Below are 6,862 nucleotides of genomic sequence, written 5' to 3' on the forward strand. Positions count from 1 at the left end.
TGAGTGATGAACAGACAATGATTAGTAACAAAATAAAATGTATGAACTGTTCGTGTTTTATTGTGTTTATCTATAGTAATCTAGTTGGAATCACTTAAGCTTCAAGAACAACTATGCTTGCTCATAGTTATCAAACGAGTAATGGTCATATAGTCATATATATATGTGCAAATCGCTATGCATAACTCCTCAAAGATACACAGAATGTATCGTAAAATGCTACAAAGTACGATACTTAAGCAAAATAAAACATGAAATAAAGTAAAACAATCACAGAATAATGTTACGATTTTCGGTACAAGCTATACTGAGCTGATTATTATAAGGGAAAGTGTTGTCTGTCGTATTCACTTGGATACGGTTGAACCATGTAAACAATACTCTTTGTGTGTAAAATTTGGGATATTTTCTGTGTTTGAAGGTACGACCTTGGTAGTTATAGTTTCTATAATGTGTTCGCGATTGAATCAAGCCGGGTTTATGCATATACAAGAGATATAAATGATTTTACGAGGTTTTAAACATTTCCAATTTCAGAAAATATTTCTACTTTCGATTTCGTTTTTCTGAAAATGAACAAACTTTTTTTTTCCCTATTGTTTAATTTCATAAAACGATACATAATACATGATTAAGATAATTTTAAATTATTTTTAATGAGTGTATTTTCTTTATTTTCGTAAAAGTTTAAAAAATAAATAAATAATGCAATTCATGGAATGATATGACGTGATATGTATGACGTCATATTGCAGAGTTCTCGCTGTGCGCTGGTCGGCCATCTTGAAAAATAAATTGTGAAGGTCGTATTTCCAGCTTTCCTGCGGTAAGTATGACATGAATGCTTAAAAGTTTTATGAGAAATTGTGTCTAAATATATGATGTATCATATTACCAGCAAGTTTTGTCGATGTATGCTATTGAATTACGTAAAAACTTATGTCAAAAGAAATTGCTCCCAGCTCGTTTTAGAATGTTTCGAACATTCTCGAAGCCGATTTTAGAAACTTTAATTCTCGGCTAGATATGTTGAAAAACATAGTAAGCAGTGTTAATTCATATCTCTTGTCTTGTTTATGTCATATTTTGAATGATTTTCAACTTTGTTTAGGGACCAAACTGACAGAAATAAGAAATGGCAAATCATGCAAGATTGATAAATATCTTCTTCTATTTCTTTGTTTGAAAAATATGTTGAAAATTATTTTTTTTAAACCAGAGACGGCAGTTCAGATGCAGTCGTCCTGTGTGTCAGAAAGCTGGTGATCAAAATGGTTGAAGGCAGTACCCAAGAAAGTACATTTACAAGTAAGTAAAATCACTGAAAATTAATTCCATGAATTGAACTGTCATATCATAATCTCAGTGCTTAGTCTGTTTGGAAATATGCTTGGAATAATTTTTATAGACTGATAATTTATCTAATAACAGACACTGTGTTTGATTTATTACATTGAACTGCTATTAGATAAATTTTCAGTTTGTGTTTGATATCTACCAATGCCATAAATGCATAATTTTGTTCCTGTTGTGAATGATAAGAAATGTTGGGAACATAATACCTTCTGCATGTGAACAGTTTTTCTGTTTCTGTTTGTATGTAGGAAGTATTTTGTTTTCAGGATTATTTCAACATTGTTGATGTGGATGAAATGTGCACTTAGCCATGCTTTTAATGGAATGAAAAATGTAAAAAACTAACAAGCAATATGTGCAGTTTTGTTGATAAAATGTTTTGTTTCAGAGTTGTGAGGAGTAACCTAGCCTATATAACCTGAAGCTCACCCAATATGCAGTGTGTTCTGCTCTGTCAATAACAAGTAAGTAATTTCACCAAATTTCATCAGAAACAAATCTCAAAGTTACAATGAACAGTAAAGTTAACTCATCTTGGTACTTTAATTACTGAAACACTGAACCAACATGATTTGATTTTGCTCTTTGTACTTATTTCACATTATGGTAGCAAAATTACAGCTATGTGTCAGATTCGTGACATTTAGCATTTGTCATACATTTCACTCATTCAGTTGTCAAACCAAATGCTAAGTGTCAAATCGATTCATGATATTTAGCATGTGTCATACATTTCACTATATTATTTGTCAAACCGAAAGATGAATGTCAAATTATTTACACATGCTTAGCAGTTTATCATACATTTCACTTTATTATTTGTCAAACCAAAAGATGAATGTCAAATTATTTGAAGATGCTAAGCATCTTATCATACATTTTACTCTTTTTATGACAAATCGACTCACAAATTTAAGCAAACCAGGTGACGATGTACAAATAATTTAGGGTGACGAGCTTTTTGGTTACCTCGCCCAGCCCAACTGAAAGACTTAAAGTATATCTATAATGTCTTTTAGTTTGGTCGGGCGAGCGAGCCAAAATCTCGTCATCCCAAAATATTTGTACATCGTCACTTTGTGTGCTTAATTTTGAGATTCAAATAAATCGTTCTAAATTCAATGTAAAAAAAAGTTTCATAAGGGGGGTACTCAGCGTGAAAAAACTACATCGCTTAAACGCAAATGCGCTTTGGTAGGTATATAGCTAAAAAGCGAATGCGCTATGGTGAAAATCCAAAGTCAAAAATTTTGAAAAAAATTGAAAAGTTGTCAAAAAAATCATAATTTTAAGCACGTTGTTAGTGTACTGCTCTGTCATTTGTAAATCAAAACTGAGAGAATGGTTAATATGTTTTGAGACTAAGCATTTACAACTCACTGCAAATATTCTTTGGTGGTCAAAGACTTAATAGAAGTTAATTAGCCAGTGTTCATATTTAGTAAATGAAAATTAGTGAGTTGAAGCTTATATTGTTAAGTTTTATTGTATATCATCTGGCAGGGAAAACAAGATCATTTAAGATTCATGTTTTTGGTGGCAAACAAATTGAACAAGTATTGTTCTTATTTTACTCATTGATGTTTTCATTTTTCAACAGAAATGTTTTGTTTTTTCAGCTCTGTATGGCTGGTCTGACCTCAGTGGAAGGTTGTTCGTTTAAATGGTTTCGGGACATTGAAGTAAAACAACACGAGGTAAAATACAAAGTGCTTATTTATTTTTTAACTTGTTTATCCAGTAGTATATGATAAACAGTTTTTGAACTTGTTCATCCAGTATTATATGGTACATACAACAATAATGTAGAATATTAAATCACTGAGTTGCGGCTTCTCTGAACAAACATCTGTTCACTTTATGTCCACAGTTTTTTGAGAAACAAACAGGGCATCTGTTTTCCCAGTTTGTAGATTTTCTCGTTTTGCAGAATGTCCCACCAAGAGTGAAGGGCTGCCTGTTTGCTTCAGATTCCCAGTCCTCCTCGCTGATGATTTCTGAAGTCCTTACGCAGTCACCCCAGTCTTCAACCTCAGTTTGTACAGGTGATAATGTTTTTGAACCATAGTTCATTGTCATGTCATTGGAGTTGTTCAGCTGCTCCAGTTCTGACTGTAACTCTGTTTTGAGTACAGCAAGTCTAGCCTCAAGAATGGCAATTCTCTTAATTTTGCGATTAAGTCTCTCCATTGTACAGATCATAAATTGCTGTAGTTTTCAAGTTTTGTAATGATATTAAGTATGCGTTACATATTAAATATGCACAAAAATAATGCATTCGATCTGCATTTCACAAGTGTAAAACATCACAAATGAATGGTATTTCAATCTACTTTTTTGTCAAACCATATGACATTATTTGTTCATGACATTTAGAAATAGTCATACAATGCAAATTCTTCTAGTACACAATCGCAAATAAATAATTCTTTCAGTTGTCAAACCAAATGCTAAGTGTCAAATCGATTCATGACACTGAGCATTTATCAAACATTTCACTCTATTATTTGTCAAACCAAAAGATGAACGTCAAATTATTTACAGATGCTAAGCAGTTTATCATACATTTCACTTTATTATTTGTCAAACCAAAAGATGAATGTCAAATTATTTGAAGATGCTAAGCATCTTATCATACATTTTACTCTTTTTATGACAAATCGACTCACAAATTTAAGCAAACCAGGTGACGATGTACAAATAATTTAGGGTGACGAGCTTTTTGGTTACCTCGCCCAGCCCAACTGAAAGACTTAAAGTATATCTATATGTCTTTTAGTTTGGTCGGGCGAGCGAGCCAAAATCTCGTCATCCCAAAATATTTGTACATCGTCACTTTGTGTGCTTAATTTTGAGATTCAAATAAATCGTTCTAAATTCAATGTAAAAAAAAGTTTCATAAGGGGGGTACTCAGCGTGAAAAAACTACATCGCTTAAACGCAAATGCGCTTTGGTAAGTATATAGCTAAAAAACGAATGCGCTATGGTGAAAATCCAAAGTCAAAAATTTTGAAAAAATTGAAAAGTTGTCAAAAAAATCATAATTTTAAGCACGTTGTTAGTGTACTGCTCTGTCATTTGTAAATCAAAACTGAGAGAATGGTTAATATGTTTTGAAATTAAGCATTTATCATTTTTGTAAAAATCCAATGTTATAAATGAAACCAAAATTTACCAGAGTAAACATTAATGTGCTATTGTATGTAAGAACGTTTCGTCTTTTACACGTTTCATTTCATTTTTTCAGATGAGATGCCATACACAGGGGATCCGACAGAAGACAGCAGACATAATTCGTCGATCTATTTGAAATGTCATTGTTTATTTGAAAAAAGATACCTATCCACACTTGTTCGTTTTAAAATATTGTTTGTATTATATGTGCTTTGTACCGTTGCTTTTTGTTTATCAGTAATTCTCCAACACTTGTATTTCGTGTTTTACATGAACATTGAAAATTTATCATACAGTAAATCATTTCGAAAAATAAAATTCAAATGGAGAAATACTGATTTATCTGTTTGCTTTTAATGTTTGTGCTGTCTTGCTTACCCCAGTAACGCGGGTCTTGTTTGCTATTGTGAGTACTGTTGTTATTTTTTTTGGCCATCCAAAGTATTGTTCACGAAAGATAACACATTTTTTTCATAAAATTGGTTACATTTTGGTCTGTCGATTTTTTTCAATTGAAACCACAGTCAAACGGTTTTTCACTATATTTTTTTATGAGAAACAGCCAGACTTGGTCACGGCTGAAACCGAGGAACATTTGTGATTGAACAAAATTTTAGCAGTAATACTGCTTGTAATTCATAAATTTATTAAGCTTTGGTCTTGTCATATTGATTACGATATTGGTTGGAACATAACTTGGTAAAATGGTAAACATTTTGATAGTGTGCACAAGAGCAAAATTTGCACTGCATTTTAAAATGTTTCATTTTTGTGAAATGCTGTTGACAAAATGATTTGTTTGCTCGTGCCAGCATGGGTCGACGAGATTCGTTTCTCACTGTCCTTTATGCGGCGGTTTAAGATGCAAGCCTGTTGTTTTGTCAATGTCTAAAGTTCAGCTTGAATGAAAATTGAAATCAATATTGCAAGATCAAGCAATTTTTAAAAAAAATGTTAGAATGTAGATGCGTTGTGAAATACAAGTGAAATGTACTAGGCTCATTGCATTCTTAGTTTGGTTTCGAAGTGCAAAACTTCATTCATCACAAACATTCCTCTTGAACGACCGAACATTGATATGTGGCAATGTTTTCGTTCAGCAAAATGATTTGGCAAAAGTAATTTAAAGGCTAGCATGAGTATGGAGGTGTCGTTAGACCAGCTTAGTATATGGTGTAAGGTGGTGTACAGTGCCAATACTAGGAACCGCTCATGTTCACCATGTCACGCTACAGGCAATGAAAAATAGGGAGTGGCAACCTCTTTGTATCGCCGTGGTCCGACAGTCCACACAGTCTTTACAATGAGAGGGGAAACATAGGCAATCGGATGCTTCTTCCTAAGTGTGCCTTGTCGAGTAACTGCCTTTGGCGTTGCCTTTATTTTCAAATTTGTGAACAAATAAAACTAGGTTAGGATCCACATAATAGGGTTACGATGAAAATTAGGTTTCCCTTTTAATGTTTGAAGATAACAGCCACTGGCGTTATACTTCAAAAAATGGCTCGAAATACACATATCACACAAACATTCAACATTTTATCTGCAACATTTTTCATTTTTTCAAAAAAATACTCAGATGTACAAAAATAATGCAAAACATGAACAGCAAATTCACAAATTCTGCTGTGTTGAAATTTAAAAAATCAAACATGAGATTGTATGAAAAAGCTTCTTTTTTATTTTCAAACAATTGTAAATCTCACGATCATAAGCCATATGTACAAAAATAATGCAACTCTGAATTGTAATTTCATGCTCTCAACAAAAAAATATGCATCGAAAATTGTGAAAAATTGTGAAAATCTAGAAGTTGACGAGAGATCTCAAGATTTCAAAAAACGAACTATAGGCTTTATTTCACACAATACTTCATGAAAAAAAAATCAAATCTTCATAATGTTCATAATCTAGAAATTAACGAGGTATCTCAAGATTTCATAAAAAAATTATAGGCTCCATTTATTCAAAATTATAGGCTCATGCAACTCCTTCAAAAAAATAACAAATTTCAATAATGTGGACCCACGTCCATGAAACCTGAAAAATTGATAATTTACTGACACTGGCGTTCACACAAGATTTCACGAAAAAGTTAAAATCTTCATGATATCAACAATCATACATCATAAGAACTCTGAATGACAATTCTATGGTCTGAACATTCGAATATTTTGAAAATCTAGAAATTAACGTTGGATCTCAAGATTTCAAAAATCGAACTATAGGCTACATTCTTCAAAAATTATAGGCTTCATAAAACTCACTCAAACACTCAGATTTCAAAACCTTCAACATTTGTGCTCTGAAACTAGCGTTCACACCAGTTTT

At 32.4% G+C, this 6,862-nt stretch overlaps 1 long non-coding RNA gene across 2 annotated transcripts; it reads left to right on the forward strand.

The window, feature by feature from the left end:
- Nucleotides 1-210: 210 nt before the first annotated feature.
- LOC128206409 (uncharacterized) lies at nucleotides 211-4,717 on the forward strand. 2 transcript variants are annotated; one of them, XR_008256460.1, is made up of 7 exons: nucleotides 211-421; nucleotides 756-826; nucleotides 1,220-1,308; nucleotides 1,745-1,820; nucleotides 2,976-3,053; nucleotides 3,287-3,401; nucleotides 4,605-4,717. It is a non-coding gene; the product is annotated as an uncharacterized LOC128206409 (long non-coding RNA). The 2 variants fall into 2 exon arrangements; XR_008256461.1 differs by lacking the exons at nucleotides 2,976-3,053; nucleotides 3,287-3,401 and having other exon boundaries at nucleotides 227-421; nucleotides 4,605-4,649.
- Nucleotides 4,718-6,862: the final 2,145 nt, after the last annotated feature.

This window comes from Mya arenaria, chromosome 10 (genome assembly GCF_026914265.1).
Source record: "Mya arenaria isolate MELC-2E11 chromosome 10, ASM2691426v1".
NCBI classification, from domain to species: Eukaryota; Metazoa; Mollusca; class Bivalvia; order Myida; family Myidae; genus Mya; species Mya arenaria.